Source organism: Eupeodes corollae, chromosome 1 (assembly GCF_945859685.1).
Source record: "Eupeodes corollae chromosome 1, idEupCoro1.1, whole genome shotgun sequence".
Classification (NCBI taxonomy): Eukaryota; Metazoa; Arthropoda; class Insecta; order Diptera; family Syrphidae; genus Eupeodes; species Eupeodes corollae.
In genome coordinates, this window is record NC_079147.1 from 136,858,362 (window position 1) to 136,879,360 (window position 20,999).

The 20,999-nt window shown below is 32.7% G+C and overlaps 1 protein-coding gene and 1 long non-coding RNA gene across 3 annotated transcripts in view; one reads left to right on the top strand and one right to left on the bottom strand.

Moving 5' to 3' along the window:
* Positions 1-8,034: 8,034 nt before the first annotated feature.
* Positions 8,035-9,589, bottom strand: LOC129942016 (uncharacterized). 2 transcript variants are annotated; one of them, XR_008780961.1, is made up of 3 exons: positions 9,333-9,589; positions 8,802-9,174; positions 8,035-8,739 (listed from the first exon to the last, which is right to left on the bottom strand). It is a non-coding gene; the product is annotated as an uncharacterized LOC129942016 (long non-coding RNA). The 2 variants fall into 2 exon arrangements; XR_008780962.1 differs by having other exon boundaries at positions 9,329-9,461.
* Positions 9,590-11,634: 2,045 nt separating this feature from the next.
* Positions 11,635-20,999, top strand: part of LOC129941596 (putative transcription factor capicua) — a 73,329-nt gene continuing 63,964 nt past the window's right edge. The window contains exon 1 of the mRNA XM_056050268.1: positions 11,635-12,581. The gene's annotated coding sequence lies outside the window, so the exon portion shown is untranslated. The remainder of the gene's footprint in view (positions 12,582-20,999) is intronic.

Consider the following 20,999-nt stretch of genomic DNA (forward strand, 5'->3'; position numbering starts at 1 on the left):
AGCATTTCAACAAATCAATGAAAAAAATTTTAGTGATATTCCGAATGTTTATATTTATATAGATGACATAGCAATAGCCACGAGAACTGTCGAAGACCACGACAGAACAGTGCAAATGGTTTTAAATCGAGCGTTGGAAAGAAATATAACATTTAACAAAGAAAAAGTTCAATACAAACAAAAGCAGATAAAGTTTTTAGGGCACTTAATAAGCGAAAATGGAATAGCATTAGACGATGACAGAATAAAATCAATTCAAGAGCTTAAGCCACCAACCAGTAAGACTGAGTTACAAAAATTATTAGGCTTTATAAACTATATAAGAGAATATGTTCCCAACCTATCTGAGTTGTCTAACCCGCTAAGAGAATTACTAAAAAAGAATATTTGCTTTCAGTGGGCCGAGGCACATGACATATGCCTCCAAAGAATTAAAAACTCGATACTTAGAGCTCCAATTCTTAAATCATTTGATCCAAATGAAAAAATTACTATTCAAACGGATGCTTCACTTTCTGGTTTAGGAGCCTGTTTAATGCAGAATAATAGGCCAGTATCCTTTGCTTCATGTAGCCTTACGGATACAGAAAAACAATATGCAAACATTGAAAGAGAGTTGCTAGCAATTGTGTTTGCTTGCAGCAAATGGCACTCACTCATCTATGGAAGGCAAATTCAGATTGTCACTGATCATAAACCACTTTTAGGGATCATCAATAAAGAGTATAATAAAATACCCTCTCCTCGACTACAACGCATGAAACTTAAGTTAGAAAAATACAATTTAGATTTAGAATATATGCCAGGTAGTCGAATGGTGTTAGCTGATCTATTATCAAGAAATAGCTGTTCAGTAAAATTCGATAAAAACAATATTAAAGGTTTAAATGAGTTAATACATACGGTTAACATTAGTAACGCCAAAAGAGATTTTTATAGAAGAAAAACAGATGAAGACATAGTACTGAAAAGAATCAAGGAATATTTATGTAAAGGGTGGCCAAAAGATAAAAGCAAAATGCCGGAAAATTTGAAATGTTTTTGGAGTTTGAAGGACGATCTATTTTTAGATGATGGTTTAGTTTTCTATACTGATAGAATATTTATACCCAAAGAATTAAGAGATTCAGTCCTACAAACTCTACACCTTTCACATCTTGGAATAGAAAAAACAAAAGCAAGAGCACGTCCTTTAGTCTATTGGCCAACCTTGAACCAAGAAATCGAAAAATTAGTTGCATCGTGTAGGATTTGCCAAAAATATAGGTCGAGCAACATCAAAGAACCGCTTATAAACCATGAATTACCAGAGGGGCCATATCAGAGAATTGGTATGGACATAATGGAATATGACAGTAAATCATACCTCGTCATAGGTGACTTTTTGTCTAAGTATATTGACGTTTTACCGCTGAATAGTAAAACAGCAAAAGCAATCATAGGTAAACTAGAGACTGTGTTTTCGATTCATGGTATCCCAAGACAAATAGTGGCAGATAATATGCCTTTTAATTCATTTGAATTTAAAGCCTTTACTGAAAAGTTTGATATTGAACTAATCACAAGTAGTCCTAAATATGCCAAATCCAATGGGTTTAGTGAAAAGTGCGTTCATATTGCAAAAAATCTTCTTCGCAAATCCTTAGAATCAAAAACTAATCTATGGTTAGCCCTGCTCGAGTACAGAAATACACCAATTAAAAATTCTAAATTGACACCAACTCAAGTGTTAATGGGCAGACAAACTCGTACACTGCTGCCCGGGGATCAAAAACTCTACAAGAATAGTGGTATTTGTAACGAACTACTACCTGTTCTTAACAGCAACAATCTTAAAAACAAGCACTATCATGACCGCGGCGCAAAAGAAAGAACCCCATTCCAAGTAAAACAGAAAGTTTGGATGCAGGAAGGAAAATGTTGGCTCCCGGGAATAATCAAAGAAAAACATTCGCTCCCAAGATCATATTTGATACAGCTGCAAAGTGGTAGAATCCTTTGCCGAAACTCAAAGTATATAAGATCGTGCGCATAAATCACTAATAAGCTCAATCAGATTGGAAGTTTGCTTAGAAACTTATTCCAAAAATTGTACTAAATTGAAATATCTATAAATTAACTGTAAAACTTTTATTTAATTGAAAGAAAATTAAAAAAACAATCTAATTTCTATAAATTATAACAAAAACAGTATAATATTTGAAGTATCAATTTCCTAAATTAAGATTAGATAAATGAATTACATAATTAATTATAAATCTTATTCATTCATTCTTTGTTACTAAATATTTTTTTTTTTATTTTTTCACTTTTAATTCATAAAACAATTATTATAAGCTTGAATTTAAAAATTCAGAGGATAGAAGAGAAAGAAAGTTACACAAAATTGAATTACCTACACTGCATCAAAAAATTGCACGTACATCTGACTGTTTAGTGAAAAAATGCACATACTTTATCAAAAATACTTATTATATATTTATTTTTTCATTAATTATTTTCTTTATTATGATAGAAGTAAAAACAAAATAAAATTCAGTTACATAGACTTCATAGGAATAAAAAAAACAATAACAAAAAGGGAAGAAACTAATATTAACATAAAAAATTGCACATACACCTTAAAGTTTATTAGTTAATTGCTTCGTTTAGTACCTAGTATGGTAACCTTTTTAATAACATTCTTTAAACGGTTTTGCATGGACAGGACTAGTTTTGAAGTCACTTCCGGTGGAATTTTGTTCCATTCTTCAATTAAAACGGCTTTCAGTTGATTTTTGTTTCTTATTTCCGATTCTCGAATTTTCTTTTCCAAATAATCCCAAAGATGTTCGATGGGATTTAGATCTGGGGATTGAGGAGGATGAGGCAACTGCGATTTCACATTGTACAACAGCCATTCTTTCACAAGCCTTGAGGAATGCTTAGGGTCGTTGTCTTGTACTAATGCAAATTCCTCGCTTAAGCCCATTTTATTAGCGCTGGCTTTTAAGTTATCTTTTAGTACTTGCAGATAAACCATTTTATCCATCGTTGACTCAACAAATACTAAATTTCCCACCCCGCTAGCCCCCATCGCTCCCCAGACCATGAGATTTCCGCCTCCATGTTTCACTGTTGGCTGCATATTTTTTGTCTCCAAGGCCGTGTTTGGTTGCCGCCACACAAACCTTCTTCCATCCGACCCAAAAATGTTGAACTTACTCTCGTCAAGGAATATCACGTTTTTCCAGAAATCATCCGGCTTCGAAACATACGCATTTGCATAGTCCAAACGCTTTTGCACGTTTGTCTTCGAAATATAAGGCTTTTTTCTTATTGCACGTCCTTGATAACCCTTTGAATGCAATACGTTCCGGACTGTTTGTGGGTTTAGTGATATTCCATGACTTACTGTGATTTCTGCAGCTATCTTAGGAGCACTTATTTTTGGGTCAACCTTCACCATTCGTACGATTTTGCGATCCATTTTGTCATTTCAAATTTTTTTTCGACCTCTTCCTGGGGCCATTTCGAAGCTTTCGTTTTTTTCATAATTTTTTATCACGCATTGAATAGTTGATTTTGATCTCTTAACAATGGACGATATTTCAGAATAACTTTTTCCATCCTTTTGGAGATCCACAATTTGTTTTTTTATTTCAATAGGAACTTTTTTATGTGATGATTCCATAACTAAAAAAAAATTTAAAACGCAAAAAAAAACACTTTTAGCCAGATCAATTAAACATAACAGGCTGAGTAGGAGATTCAATCTCATGATCGTACGAGTTTTTGGCTTGGAAAAGAACCGTTATTTCATTTCTGTAGAAAAAAACAACAGTGTACGTACATTTGTTTGGTGTACGTGCAATTTTTTTATACTTATAGAAACTTATGTTTATAAAAAAAAAAAGTTATAAGAAGAAAGGTCGAAATTTGTGTTACCTATTAATACTGTACTTACATCTATGTATCATTTTTTGTTCAAAATAAAGTCAATCGGTACGTGGATTAGGTTATAAGTACATTAAATGTAATAATTTTATTTGAATTTGATTGATGTACGTGCAATTTTTTGATGCAGTGTAATTATAAAACTATTATTTTGCTGTATAATTTAATAAATGAAATATTACAAATGACAAGTGATGTTATATAAAAGAAATGAATTAAAATGTATAAACAAACCTAGAAAAGGAGATGTAGTGTTATACTCACTGTACTTAAAGTATATAGACATACCTAGCTCAGCTTAGATGTAGTATGTAAGTAAGAGGTCAGTCATTAAGTTGGAGTCTAATAAAGAAGTTGTCATCAAGATAAAGTTGTTCTCATTACACTGTGTAACTTGACAAGACCAAAAATGTACTAAAAACTTAAAAAATAATTCATAATTTACTTAACGACAGATCAAAAAAAATGAAGACATGACCAGACAAGACCAGTAAACACCAGGAAAAATCAGACAAGACCACACAAGGCCACACAAGACCAGGCAAAACCAGACAAGACCAAAAAAAGCGCAGACAAGACCAGACAAGAACAGACAAATCAAGACAATATAAGACAAGACCAGACAAGACCAGTCGAGACAGACCAGGCAAAACCAGACAAGACCAGACAAGACCGGACAAAACCAGACAAGACCAGACAAGACCAGACCGGACAAAACCAGACAAGACAAGACCAGACAAGACCAGACAAGACCAGAAAAGACCATACAAAACCAGACAAGACCGGACAAGACCAGACAAGAAGAGACAAGATCAGACAAGATCAGACAAGATGAGACAAGACCGGACAAGATCAAACAAGACCGGACAAGACCAGACATGATCAGACAAGATCAGACATGATCAGACAAGACCAGACAAGACCAGACAAGACCAGACAAGACCAGACAAGACCAGACAAGACCAGACAAGACCAGACAAGACCAGACAAGACCAGACAAGACCAGACAAGACCAGACAAGAAAAGACAAGAAAAGACAAGACAAGACAAGACAAGACCAGACAAGATCTTTTCTGAAAAAAATTTTAGAACTGAGATGACAAAAGTCTACGTACAGTGATGTTATAATACTTTAAATCTTTGAAATAATCTGATTTTCAATATGAGGTGGGATAAAGTCTTGCCTATAAAAATGCTTTCATTTTTCGTGGAATCGATTCCATATTACATAAGGTTGTATTAGAGCCCATTCTTCCTGAGGTGCCTCCTTTAAGAGTTTCTTGTGGGTGATGTGTCTTTAATTTAGATGCCTTTTCAATTCGTCCCATAGTAGTGTAAAGTATTTAATTTGTGAATTTATTGAAAGACGTTTTCTCGATAGGTAGGTTAAACAGGAATGATTTATTTTTCATATAATCATTATTGGAACTATAGTCAGAGAACAGAACAAAGGAAAGAATGTGCTGTGTGCACGAAATAAGAATTAAATAGAAATAAGCGTGGGTTGAGTATAGAGATAAAGTGTCGTCATATTGCAGAGTATGCAATAAGATTTGAAGTATGAGTTTAAGTTTAGAATATACATAACAGTAGCTCTATAGGATTAAAGCAGGGATTAGTATACGAGCCATTCCCGAACTGTGCGCGATGTTTGTTTTGGGTCATTGTCTTGCTGGAAAACAAGCGACCCACTTAATCCTAGGTTTTGAGCACACTGTTTCAGGATATTTTCTAGGATATCCAACTAAACATACGGGTCCATTATGGAGTCGATAAAGACAAGGTTTCCAACCCCCACCTCTGACACACAACCCATACGAGCACATTACCACCTCCGTGTTTCACTGTACCTACCATGTTTGATTTGTCTAATGCTTTATTAGGTTTACGCCATACTCGTACCTTTTCATCATTGTTATACATATTAAATTTTCATTCATCGCGGAATATAAGCGTTTTCCAGAACTCAGTTTCAGAATAATTTTGGTGAGTCTTATCGAAATCCAGACGTTTTTTTTCTGTTGACTTCGCTTGTGTGGGTTTTTTTCTGGCCACTTTACTACTAAAGTCTTTTCTTCTCAACACTCTTCGCACCGTGTTTCCATCACAAGGCTTACAAGTATCCTCCAGCATCTCTGCTCTTATCTCACATAGGGTAAGCCTCGAATTTTTTACAAGTTTTCCCTTTTCTTTATAATTTTCTTAAAATTGTTTGCACTATGGAATGTTGTCTTCGAATAGGCTTCCCAATTTCACCTAAGGATTACCCTTCCGAATCGTACATCTAAAAAGTTCCCGCAAGGATTTGCCTATTTCGTTGTTTTTTCGCTCATCTTGCGCAATTATTACTAGACTTTGAAAAAAAAACTAGCAACTGAAGTAACAACTAAAGTTAAAAAAGATCTGGATTTTGACAATGAGTGTATGATACAAATAAAACAACAATACAACTATTTTGGTACATCAAAATGATAGCTCACCATCGATAGTAATAGTTTGTGTGAGTTTCTTTAAACTTTTTAAGAAAACTGTAGCTTTTCTTAGTGCAAGGTAGTAGCTTACTTTTTTTTAGAAATTGCTCACTTAAGAAGTCAAGAACTTGATTAAAATACTAACGGAATCGAGCTGTCACAGCAAGAAAAACAGAAACGTCAATCATAAAAGCCTTATATTGTGATTATACAAACTATTGCTTCTCAATTCAATAGACTTGTGATATTAAACCCAAAACTCGGTTTTCACGAAATTGTCGGTTTTGTCCAAAAACCGCCATCGAAAACTCAAGTTAGCTAAAAATTGTCGTAAAAAAAAAGTCGAAATTATAGGCTTTTCACACCAAGTCCAAACCTGGTTTTCGAGAAATTATAGGTATTGGCCAAAAAACTCAAGTTTTCTCATACATTGTTGCTAAACCACAAGTTTTATATAAAGCTAATAACAATTCAAAGTTGAACTAAACAAACAAACTTTTAGAAACATTCAGCGCTTTAATTAATGTAAACAAAACAGCTGATGGCTGCTGTCAAAGCAAATATTTCATTTTGAAATAAATTTGGTCGTGGTAAGTTATATTATTTATACAATTTCCTTACAAAATAAGAAGTATTGTTTTTTTTTATTTACAGAACATGGAAGAGAAAAAAAGGAAATTTTGGGGGAGCTGCGTGGCTACAAACGTCGAGAATAAAAGCCCGATGACTATTTGCGGCACTGGCGGTTCTTTTATGATCCTCCAGAGTTTCAAACGCTCTTTGTTTAGCGAGGAACCGGTATTCACAATGGTTACTGGCGTGACGACCCGAAGGACGTCTTCGAACTCGTCGCGCAGCGGGCTAGGAAAATTTGCTCCAAAATATTCCACAGCGTGGGAATCGTTGTTCCAGTGAACAGCGATACCAACATCCTCAGTGCTTTGGACAAATCCAGTATGATTTTGGTACGAATCTGGATCTAGGAATTGACCTTTTCTGCTCCGGCCATAAGGACCTACAGAATCTTCTCAACCACGCCTATTCTGAAGGGACATTTGACCAGCAGAAGCAATAGTCATAAGCTCAATATTTGGATTGAATTTGTTGTGAAAGAAGAAGAAAATGTTTCAAATAAAATTAATTGTTATTGTAACAGTTTTGTTTGTTGTTGATTCTTTGATATATTTTCTATTATATTAGCTTCTCCTTAGTGAATTGTTAGGACCGGTTGAAGTAAACAAAGAGGATAGTTGCAGCCAAGCGGGCTTGTAGTTCTTGTTGGTTCATGTCGTGAGCCCATTCCACCCGTCCCCAGAACTTCAGTTGAAACTCTTTTTCGAGACGAGCTAGTGTTACGTTGAAATCAATTTGAATTGGTTAGAATTAATTTTATTTTCACAAATAATTTGAGAAGAACAAAACTTTTTCCTCACAAATTTGATCATCAATACAAAATTTGACATGCGCAGTGTCATAAGTCCGTAGGTCATAAGTCCGTAAAGAACTTATGACCCACTTAGGTGGGTCAAAACTTTATAAATCAATTATGAACTTATAACCCACGTAAGTGAGCCAAAAGCCCGCAATAAAAAGAGCCATAAGGTCTAAAACATAAAAAAATTTAAGATTGAATTAAATAAATTTATTTATTCTTTTTATGGAAAAACTGAAAACAGAATAATTTATGATTCTATTATAATACAAAATTGAATTTGAATAGTTAATTAATAATTCAGAAAAACACCTTCGCGCTCTTTGTCACTATATGTCTGCAAAAGGGGCACAGGATCTCGTTTTTGAAATGATTTGCTGTTTCAACTATGCTTGTGAAACATTCATCGCATAACTTAATATGGTTGCACGGCATAAGAATTGTATTACGCTGGTTATTGAAGCAGACTCCACAAAGCATAGCGTTTTCATAATTGCTGTTTAGAGAACCATCGTCATCGTCATCTTCATTCTCCTCGTCGCTCAATTCCTCCAGTGCATCTAAGTCAATATTTGTATTGTTGGAATTAATTGATGTTAATTGACGAATAAAATCAGTGAGGGTCAAACGGTCGCTTTCAAATTTTAGCGTTAAACGTTCTATCAGCTCGTTTCGGCGCTGAAATTTGAGTTTCGGTTTTTCAAACATTTTAAAGGTTTCACCCTCCAACGATGATAAGAAATCGACGGTTAAACTGTGCTCTTCGTCTAGCAGCTGGTCAACAAAATTGAAAAAATTTCCGTTTTTGGGCAGTATTTTTCCCAGTTTCCCATTATATGTTTCAAGCATACTTGTAGTTCGGAAACATTTCTTATATACAGAAAACTGCTGAAAAACATCCTGCAAATGCAAAGTACGTATAAAATTAACATCTCAAACAATAAATGTATTAAGAAAAAGACCTCTGCTATCCATTGTCTTTTAAAATATTTTATAAAGCCTTCAAAGCCTAAATATGCTTTTGTTTCGTTTTAACAGAGGAAGCACGAAAAACATACTGAATGCTTTCCTACATTTAGTATCTTTTTTTATAGTTTGCATCATTGTTGGGAATTTCGATGCCTTTCCCCTGATTGCCCGGCAAAAATGAAACCAGCATCCATTTATAATTGCAGTTGGAAAAACATTATTTAATGCTCTCCTTAACCCCTGTTCAAAATCACACGTAAATGAAGTTGAAAGGAATTTAAATATATTTGAATTGATGTATTGGAAAGCATGTGTATACGCCTTATCAGACTTTTTACTTATTAGTAAGAAGAGAAAGGGATATATCTATAATTAAAAAAAGAATACCAATATTAGGGACATGTGAATGTGACAAAAGGAAGCAAGCAATAATCACACTTTTTTATAACGACTTTTTAATTATTGGTAAAATCAAATAATCAAACTGTGCAAAAGTTATAATATAAATAATTGTACTTACTTACAATTTTTGGTAAGCAAAAAGCATTCTAATTTCCAAAATTAATAATTCTACAATTGTTTGCTTATACCTTCTTATATTATAATTTTGTTCAAAGTTTGATAGAAACTTTAATAAATTTTAATAATGAAATCTCAATCATTAAAAAAATAAAATTGTAATGAAAGAAATTGAATTGATTAATTAAATAGATATTATACAGTAAAGGTGAGTGCTTACATGTTCGGAATGAGCGACACAAATAATCAGTAGCTGTTTCCACTCGCCGATTGGAACTACACCAAATGTACCATCAATGAAATAATTCCTTTCCTCTTCGGGCAAATTTTGAATTCCTTCGCCAATTTTTGTTGCCATAAAAATCGTATATGAGAAATCACTCTCCACTATCGTGCCCTTATAAAAAGTGTTTCTTCTTTCATACCGTGACATTCCGTATCTTTGAAGGATAGTTTCGTTTAAGAAAATTTCCTTAATTTCTGGGAAAGATTTCGGCGATTTGGGCATTGAACTTGCCTTAATTCTGTTCAATGTTCTTTTTATTGTTTTATATTGAACTAAATGTGCTGAGTCAGTCATTTTTCTTCGCTTGCTATCAAAAATTTATTAAATACATTTATGTACCGTTTACAAATGAAAAGTACTTTAGGCTTGTATTTTATTTTTAAGAATAGAGTCTAGTGTTTTTTCAATTTCTTAAAAAAGGGACCAAATGGAATAAGAAATGCATGAACGTAAACGACCAAACTGGCAACCGTGATCCTACTACATATGTAAGTTATTACACTCGGACTTTCTGTTCATATTTTGCATATTTTCTTTTAAACACTCATTACGTCAATCTCGCATTAATACACTCGGATGTTTTTCGGTTGCGTGTTTTTGACACTTCTCTTTCATTTGTTGTTCTTGTTGTAAGACCTCTGGAGGGTGCTTTAAAAATTTCCCAGTAAAACAAAAAAGGCGATTGGATTAAAATCTGGAGAGAAAATAGATCTGAGTTCGGACCCTTCACTTTCTTGACAAGAGAACTAAAATCGATTGATGAACCATCGGTTTTAAATTATATAAGGATGAATGAAGAAACTTTTAATCTGCTTTTGTCGTTCATTGAAAATGCCATTAAAACGCAATATCACCAGGCGATAAGTTGGCTGCCACTTTGTTTCAACGGATGAACAGGTAGTTTGGAATGCGAAGCTTAAACTGTCAATCTAGACTCTCTCAACCATTTCTTCCTTTAAATTAATTCGGTTATAAGATCTTTCCTCCACTTGAAATTGTCCGGTGGCATATTTCTTGTTTACTCGGAAACACTAGAAACAATAATAAAGCAACGCTAAGAAACAAAGAAAGACAAGAAAGAGAAACGTCAAAAACCATCCAAGACAATCCTGAACCCAGAACTCTGCGGGTTGAGACTTTTTAAAGTATTTCTATTTCACCTACTTTCTCTTTCGCACTTATTTGCTTCTTTTTAAAAACGGCTGAGTGTAATAACACTACTATGACTCACATAACTGCGTCCACATTCAAGTAAATATATTCTTTAAGGATTGACGGGGTTAGTAGGTTATTTCTAGGCCCGCAGAATAATATATCCTTCTCATAAAGTTGTTTTGAACAGTATATCTACTCTTTTCTTTCATAAGCAAAATAAAAGGACAAATTTGAAACTATTTTGTTTCGTGTAAGCATATGAGATAGAAAAAGGGAATAGATGTTTCCTGTGTATTAGTTTATTTCGTTGATTACTTTCGGAGTTGCTTATGTGCGCGATATTTGGGTAACTAACGATCTTACTATTTGATTTCGAAAAGTTGCATGTGCGAGCCTAATAATAATCGTTTTTAATGATAGATGTGTGAGATAGTGAAAAATAGTTTTACAGAATCTTCAAATTTTGTTCAACTTTCTTTGTTTGTATTGAAATCAATTTTCAATTGGTCAGAACGCATTTTATGTTCACTAATAATAATTGACAGTCGGTGTTCCAAAAATTAAAATGCCAAAAGAAAACGTCTAAATGTTCAGTGAGAAATATTTTCGGGTTTTCAAGAACTTTTTGCCAAACCAAAATCAAACAGGTCAATGTTACTTCAATTCTTATCTACAAGATGGCCTCTCTAATTCACTACAGCCATCTGTAACTGAATATGACGCAACCCACTACTGTCACACTGTCTTCCATCTATCCGTCACCATTCGAACTAATTCCCAATTTTTCAAATCACATTTCTCTCAATGACCAATAGAACATCAACGAATCGGAACAAAAAAATTCATTCAAAATGAATTTTAGCGTAACCAGCCCAAAACCAAAACCTCAAGAGCAGCGCAGTGCACCAGCTCCATCACAAATCAGAAACAGAATCAGCCCATTTGTCTCTGTCGTGGTTGTCGGTAGTTAATTTTAATTTCATTTTCGTCAATTTTAAGAAAGAAAAAAAGCTCGATCTAGGACAAAGCACACACAACTTCCTATCAAATGGGTTTTCATTAATCCAATTGAGAAGAAAAGTTATCAAAACAAAATTAAAACAAAAAGAAAAACATCAAATTCAAGGAAAAATCGAATCGAATTTTATTTTTCCTTGAGATAAAATTTGCTTTTATCACGTTCATTCATCGCGAGTAATATCGACGACAAAAAAAGAAAAAGAAGAAAACCGTGTGTGTATCTGTGCCATAATATTCAACTCAATCAAAATCAAATGAAAAGGAAAACTTTTGTGAATTTTGTACGAAAAACGAAAAAATAAAACATAATTTTCCCATTGAAGAAAAATTAAATTTAAAAGCAAATCCTTAAAATACAAATTAATAAAAAAAAAAAGAAACAAATTAGTTCCTGTCGCTACTTGAATTATTTCTTTTTACTTTTCATCTCGCTTCTCCGTTGATGTCTTCGTTTCTTTTTATTCATTTATGCCGTTTTGTTGTGTGTGTAGTTATTTTGGAATGAAATTCTTGTCGATTTTTTCTCAAAGAAAAATATAATCTGAAGGAAAAGAATTAACACTAAAGTGCAAGGAGCACAGAGACTGTGGTGACAGAACGAGTGTAAGTGAAAGAGCTATAAGTATAAAAAAGTTGTATACACTACAAAAACAACACACTTATCTATAAACCGTGAGTGTATGATTGAGAAAGAATAGGAGTGAGTGATTTATCCGAAGAAGAAGAAGAAACAACAACAAAAAAACATTTTTATTCCAATTTGAATTTGGTTTTGGATTAGAGAAGCAAATTTGTAAGTTCTTGGATTGTTTTATTTAATAAATTTCAAATAGTTTGTTTGTTGATTGTGATTCTTATTCGATATAACTTCGGTGTGTTGTAATTTGTATTTGTTGATTGTTCGATTTGTCCTTTTCCTTTGGTATTTGAGGGAGTGCAGTGCAGTGAGGAGAGCAGAAAGTTATGAAAGATTTCTCATATGAATCCAACAGGAATGAACGTGAACCCCAAGTATTGTTATTGAGATTCTTTTGTTATTGTTATGCACTTGTACGTTCAAAAAGATTAGGTAGATATGTTGGGCATATTTCTCTGCATCAATTTGGATTATTTTACTTGTAGGTATACAATAGTATACCTGTATGTAATAAGATGTGTTTTTCTTTTGTAACATAAAATGTTTATTTTAATTTATTTCAATTCTTTTTATACTAACGGGCACAATACTTATACATAATACTAATAATCTAAATTAATTATTTTAAGCTGTTGAAGTAGTTTAACATTGAATGTAGATTATCATTTATAGAATCTATACAAAAGTAAAAGTTATTATATATTGATATCAATTGATTAAGGGGACTATTTGCACCATAGTTTGATCTACTAAATTTATGGCACAATTTTTGCTGTAGTCTCAAACTTGTAGGCTTAAAACAAAAATTTAACTGAATTAAAACTGATGGAGATGATATTGTGCCATTAATAATGCCAACTATAAAACATAAACTGATGAGTGTTTGAAGGTTTATTAAAGCGATTCTTTGGGAGGGAGGGGAAAGTGTGTGTTTATGTGACCACAGTGGCGGCTCCAGCGGGTGGGCCCGGGCCTACGCTACATTTTTAAAAATATGTATGGCTAATAAATTTAGCAACTGAATTCTCACAGTTTGACGCAAAATACAATTTCCTTACAATCCTTAAAAATGTTTAGTTACCAAAGTTCAAGTTTAATTATTACCTATTGATTGAAGGGTATGTTTAGTAAAAATGTTGCTTAGGTATAATGAAAACAAATTAATAAGTCTTACGTATGTGGGTGATTATACAAAAGTTGGGTATCCCGATGTCAACAACCAATATATACAAAGTCTTATTATATTTTATTGAGATTAAATTTATTTTAAAACAATGGAAAGACCTTTATTTGGTCACTCAATTGCATTTATTCATTTTGAATACAAGTTATTAAAAAAATACTAATAGTTCCTAAAACGTCAGTTCTTTGGCATGTCACAACCCTGAAGACCAACAATTAAGTAGCTGTGTAGTAAAAATTATCATTAATTTGAGAAAACTTATCAATTTACCACAATCTGTGATGTATATAGTTTAATATATACTACATTTTTTATAATGCAGTGTTCTCCACTTTATTTAAAAAAAATATGAAATTTTGTGTTCAGTTTTATTCTTCGGTCCGTTGTGTTATTTAAATTTAAAATTCGTGCGAAATATCGCCGACTCAACGTCAAATCTCACTTTAAATTTTAATGTTGGTAATTAAGTTAGTTGCGGGTCCCACAATTTGACGGCCAACATTACTGTTCCAGAGTTTGGGTTATGTTTGTGCTAAGCCAGTCAACATGTCAGTCCTATGGCGAGTTGTTATTTGTTTGTTAATCTAAAGTTTATTTTTATTTATTCATATTATACTTTAATTTTTTAAAATGTAGTTTGTTGATATTCGAAATTACAAAAAACAACATTAGTTTTGATTATAATCTCAAATTTCGTCTTTTTCGTCAGTCATATGGCGTTAGTCCTGTGTCAGGTATAAAGTTATTGTTCTTCATTTAATGATCATTAGTACTTTTAAGATGAATATTTTTAGATTTTGTTCATAGTGTTTGTTGATTACTTAGAAATATTTGGTAAAACTATGTGAAAGTTGTAAGAGATAGTTGAATAATGTTACGTTAAATGTCAAAAGTCTGTTTTGAAAACTCATATAGTATTTTCTTATTTTAAGTGATTTTAAGTTATCATTAAAAAATCTTAAGAGATTTTTACTAATTTGTATAAAATTTCAATATAATACTTTTAAAACTGTGTACCTATACTCGTCAAATTCTGAAATTCTCAAATTCCGAAATTTTCAAATATCATACAATGTACTCAAAAAAGTAACTGGCCCGATTGGGAGCAATATATTAATAAGATTAGCTGTCATATACACCCGAATTTGTAGAAGTTGGATTTAATAACTATTGTAAACAAAATATCCTCAAAAGTTACCCAACTTTTGTATAATCACCCATATGTTTTAGCTTTTCTTAATATAATAAATACTACCGTAGATTACATTTTATAAATGCAGAACAAAGAAGAAAATATACATAAACAATAGTTTTCAGATATAAAGAAGAGGTTAGTGTAGACAAATATTTTTAAGAAAGCCAATAAAATTTTCAGTATGTTCATTAAAGAAGTTTCCGCTTAAGCTAAACTTCTTCAACTTAAAAAAAAATAGCATTAATTGCAGCCAATTATTTCATAGCATATTTAATTTTTCTAGAAATGTTCATATGCTACAAAATTTAATTTTATGCGTAATTTTATGCTTAAGCATAAAAGATAACATTATTTAATGTGTAACCATATTGCCTGTTTCTATTTCTTTAAGATGCTTTACACAAACTTACAACAATTTAGTCGTAATTTTAAAACATGGTTCCCTCAAATTTGTATTCCAAAATCTAACTAGAAACAAAATTCTAACTCTAACATAGTCCCTCTAAAAGAAAGTTTCAGGAATATTTCTGCAACAACATTTTGGTCTTGCAATTAACGACCTGCTTAAATTATGAAAATACTAATCTGCTCGTAATTAGGGAATCTGAACTAGCTAAAGTGGGCAATGGAACTTCACAAGTATGTTTCTCGTAGCATTGTCTGTACAAAAAAAATACAGAGACACCCGCCCATTGTTTCCACCTTAAATTGTGTGTTTTGTTGTTTTACAAAATATTGAGTTACACTTTTGTCCATTTTCAATTATATTTAACCAGTAGTTTTGCTGAACTTCAAGGAAAGGACACAGACTCTTTATCCCCCTTAAAAGTGCAGTGTGGTTTGGAAAAATCAATGTTTGGCAGAGCTAAAGAAGGTTTAGATGTGTTAAAAGACTCTAGACGATTTCCCACCATTTAAAGGATTAAAACTTATTATGACGATTTTAATGGCAATGCCTGTCTCTACGGCAACCGCAGAAAAAACATTTTTCGCAATGAGAAGAATTAAATGCAACTTAAGAGCCACAATGACTGGGAAGAGACTAAGAGTGCTATCCATAAAAAATTAAGCAAGGTATGAACTTCTTAAGAACCCTGAGCCTGTGATTGATGATTTTGCTTCTCAAAAAGGCAGAAGATTGAAGTTTGTCATGAAATGAACTACTTATTAGTTTGTCATGAAATGAAGTTGTATTACTAAAGTAAAAGTTTATTTAGTGTAAGTCCAAAATGAAAGTTTTATTTACGGTTTTATTATTTTATTTCTTAACTACTCTTTTTGGCACTTAGTGATTATGTTGATATTCTAATTCAGATTAACTGCTTCATAACCTACAGTCGATTATTGTATTTCATTGGATAGTTATGGAATTTATTTCATTTCAATATTGTTTCTCAACTTTTGTTTTTTATACTTATTTCAATATCTTACATAAATATTAAATATACTGCATTTTAAATCAAATGATGTGTTAGTAAATTTAGTTATTTACCCTAATACGCTGTTATAACTTTACTTCTTAGCGAATACTTTTTTCAAAAATTACATTACTTGAAAATTAGCTAACTCATAAAACTAGTTGGCTAAGTAAAAAACTACTCAGAAAAAGGATATATATATATATTGTGCCTACCCTAAAAATTAATCCTGGAGCCGCCCCTGTGTGACCATGGAAGAAACCGAAGTCGCTTCAAGTCTTGTTATATGAACTGAACTGAATTGTAAGTAGACCACACTACACAACTATAATCAAGTATAGGTCTTACAAAAGAAACAAAGAGAAGCTTAACCGAATAGCTTTATGAATCGTAGGATCCTGTTAGCTTTCTTAGCTATGTAGTTTAAATGCTCATTAATTGTTAACTTGAGATAAAGAATAACATCTATATCAGAAAAACACGGAGATTTTACTTAAATGACATGTATCAAACGTACATATGTACGTTAAGATCATAGGGAACTTTTTTGCGTGTAAAAGGCATGGTTTTAGAATTGCATCATCATTTCAGAGGTCAGAGGTTGATTTTATACTCAAGCTTACTTACATTAGCATAAATAAGGACGGACGAATTTTGTATGATCGAAACCAATTCAACTATAAATAAAATTGGACCTTGGCTTCCCTGATGGAAGCGAGAATTAAAAAACAAATGTTCTGATTAGTCTGATCTGAATACTCAGTACGAAATACAACACTATAAATTATATTTTTTAAATACGATGAGATCCAATTTAAAAAGTTGATGTTTATACCTTGATTGTTTGGTTTTAAAATGAATGTATTGTTTCACAACTTGTCTAAGACTTTTTTTTAGTAAGAGTAAGAACTATTGTTATCGTTTTTATCTGTGAAAGCTTCTTTGAAGAACTTTGCAAACATGTTTGTGATGACCTAAGGCTTAATACTGGTTGGCGATGAATCTGACAAAGAATTTGGATAGACACTAGTTTTCTTGTCTACAATTTAAGAATTTACAGTAACTATCTGGATTAGATTTAATTTAGCTTCCTATTTTAGAAATACATATAAAGAAATAGAATAATAAATTACATAACTTTTTCTCTCGTTATTTTTTCCGTAATTGAAAGTTTGAAAACCTATTTTTAGTTTGACAAATCAACAATTTCTAACAAATTAAAAAAATTCGTTTGACGTTCCAACAGTAGTTAACTACACCTAGGAAGAGATGAGATCACAGACAGTGCACTTAAGTCAATGGAATTTTCGCGAAGAGGTTAACCTTGGGTCTTCACTAAATGCTAGGCTTGGATTTAGTGGCATTCCTCTATCCGAAGTTCCATATTTTCAACAACCAATAGTGTAGTATCGTTGGCTGTGTGGTAATTGGCACTATTCTTTTGAAACTACCTATCGTCTATAAAATGTACGTTATCATGTGTGGATGATAACAGCAACAGTTACTGCTGGGCCGTCCTTATTTTCGAAGAAATACCAATAGTCCAATTTACAGCAATTGCACCAAACAGTAGCAATAAATGTATAGGCTTTTTAAGAACTGCTCGTGGATTCTCATTTGCCCAAATGTAATAATTTTGTTTTTTAACCAATCCTATAAGGTGAACGTGTAGTTTATCGATAAAGGAGTAACTAACTAACTATTGACTCCACCACAGCACTGAGGTAAATTGGACCTGGAAAGCGTGTAAATTGAAATGTTTGCTCAAAAGTACCATCAGTGATGTTTGTTGGTTCTGAACTATTGCAAACCGAAAGAAAATTAGAATTATAATTGATGCATGAAAATGTTAATGTGGAAACACTGCTTTTATTGAAATATTTGAAGGAAATACCAAACTTTACAAGACAAAAATAAAACCAAGCTTAAAGTAATATTTCCCTTTGTTGTTATAACGCAGATAAATAGATATTCTGATCTGAATCAATCACTGGAAAAATAAAACACGATTTTTATTTTAAACTTTGTTTCGTTTTTCAAAATTGTTTGTATCAAAAAAAGCATTATTGTATTGGTCTGCATAGAGTTCTTAGAATTCATTATTACTTGACAAATTCTCTAGAAACATATCTTTAGGTAATAATCAAAATTTTAAGCTCAATTATTTTTTTAATAATCCCTTACATTTTCCAAAGACGAAATTGAAAAATTCGTAATTTTTTTTTATATAATTCACAAGCACTCAAGGGGTTATTAGTACCCTTTATATGTTTATATTTAAACACAGTGCGATTGTTAGGAAAATAGGGAAGGATTTAAAAGGAGATACAGTACGCCCGAAATTGAGCTCAAGGGCAAACTGATGAGCATTCCTAGAAGTATTACGGCTGAATAGTTGAAGGGGTGGAATGCAACTGGCTAATTCGTAAATGTTTCGATTATAGTTTTGTCGCCTATCATTTTTAAAGCCCTTTTTTAAATTCCATCCAAGAGATTTAAACTTGTTTTAGGGGCACCTGCCCAGATATGAGAATTATATTCAAGCTTTGGACGGATGAAAGCTTTGTAGATTATAACCAGGTCAGAAGAGGTGACAAATTTCTTGCATCGTCAGAGAAATCCTAAGCACCTGGTAGCATTTTTGGTGATTTCGAATATGTGATTATTACATAATGGTGATCTGTAATACACACATACCGAGTACTGATAGTTGATTGGTTTCCTGGATGCAAGTGCCACTCATAGATAGTGGCATCAGGGGTGCGTTACGCTTTAACGACAGAAGCCAGCATTGAGTTTTCGAAGCATTAACTTCCACACGGTTTTTGATTCCCCATTAGACATTGCTGTCAAGATCAGAATTTAATAAGCTTATCATACGCTGCCGTTGAAGTTCCACATCGGAAGGACAAGGATGCGAATCTAGAAACGAATATGAAAAACTGAGGGTACTGTCGTCGGCGAAACAGTTTAATGGATTAGAAGTGACCGACAAGAGATCATTTATGAATAGAAGGAAAAGAGTCGGAGACAAAACGCAGCCCTGGGGGACACCAGCATTTATTTTATGAATTTCAGACTTGAAACCGTCAAATACAACTTATATTGAACGGTTAGAAAGGTAATTTCTAATCCAACGAAGAAGAGATTCATCAATACCAAAATCACGCATTTTCGATAAGAGAGCTTGGTGCCAAAATCTATCAAATGCTTTTGAAATATCAAGTGCAATAATCTTACTTTCTCCAAATCGTGTAAAGATTTGTTCCACTCTTCGGTGAGATGAACCATGAGATCACCAGTGGACCTATTGCTACGGAAGCCATACTGTCGGTCATTAAGAAGCTTCTGTTCTTCAAGATATTTCTTAAGCTAAAAATAATCAGCGTTTCCATACCTTGGAAATTGTTTAGAGAAAGTCCAACACGCAATTCAAGAAAGAAAATGTACATGAAATTGTTAAACATGGAGCAGGTAATGTCATGTTATAGGGGTCTACGGCTGCAAGTCGAAAGAGAACCTTTGAATTTACTGATGCAATCATGTGCACATGGACGTTTCTGGAAATTTTTAAAAGACGTTGCGTCAATCCGTAGAAAAACTGAATTTTTCAGAAACATTTTATTCACAACAATATATGTCGTTTATAGGCCAAAATCGTTTCATTGTGAAGGAATCAACAAAAACCGAAGGTCATCCAAATGTTTTCACATGGAGTAAGGTGTCCGTACAAAATATTAATCTTCCAATTCTACTTTCTTTCTTCTTACTTTGATCTTCCATTGTACACTTAATTTAATTTAAAGAATATTTGAGTTTTTTAATTGTTTTTCTTCTTTGTTAATTATCTTTTTTATGCGTAGGACTCTCATGCTAAAAGTCTTGCGTTCAATTCCTGTCTTTGCGGCCTAAAGTTTTTTTCAGTGGTGCCAGGAATTTTGAAATTCACCAAGAGAAATTCTTGTTATGAAAAGGGCTTTCTCAAATTAGCCGTTCGGACTTGGCTCAAAATAGTTAGTGCATAATTCAACCTTTCAAAAGCCTTAAAGAAGTCAAGCAGGCAAAAACTAATAGTTATCAAATAAATTGTTTGATCCAAATAACTCGATATTTATTTTTAGCTAATTTTCATTTATGTTGTAGCGCCATAGCTAACAATGGACGTACATACATATGTGACACAGCTCATAATGTGGGTATTAATTATCTTCATAAACCGAATAGGTACGCCATCTCCAACTTCCGAGTTCGATTTTAACGAACGAATAACATTGTTAATGTCAATTTCTGTAGCCGTTTCGAAAATTAAAACTTAAGGTGTTATAAGTACTATTTACGGAATGATTATTAAAGTCTCTTCCATCAGGGATGTTTTGAGCATTTTTTCCAACATCTTTTGGGCGTATTACAACCATTACAAAATACTTCTTAGTTGTGAAGTTGTTCCGATTTTGAGTACTATTTGTTTCAAACCATTGAATTACGAACCTCACTAGTAAACCAAAACCATTTCCTTTTTTTGGTATTAAAACTGTCTCAATGAAATGTTTCAAAACTTAAGTTTTAACAAAAACAACTATTTCGTTTGGTTTAGAGCGAGACATGTCAACTCCAAAATTACAGAATAACAGGTCGCGGTCAGAAATTCCAAGCAGGACATATGATCGATTGGAAACCATAATTACATCTCAAAGACTAGAAGAATTGGTTGGGGATAAATGAGTAGCATTGGAATTCACAATACACAACCCAGTAGCATCAACAAAATCAAATGTTGG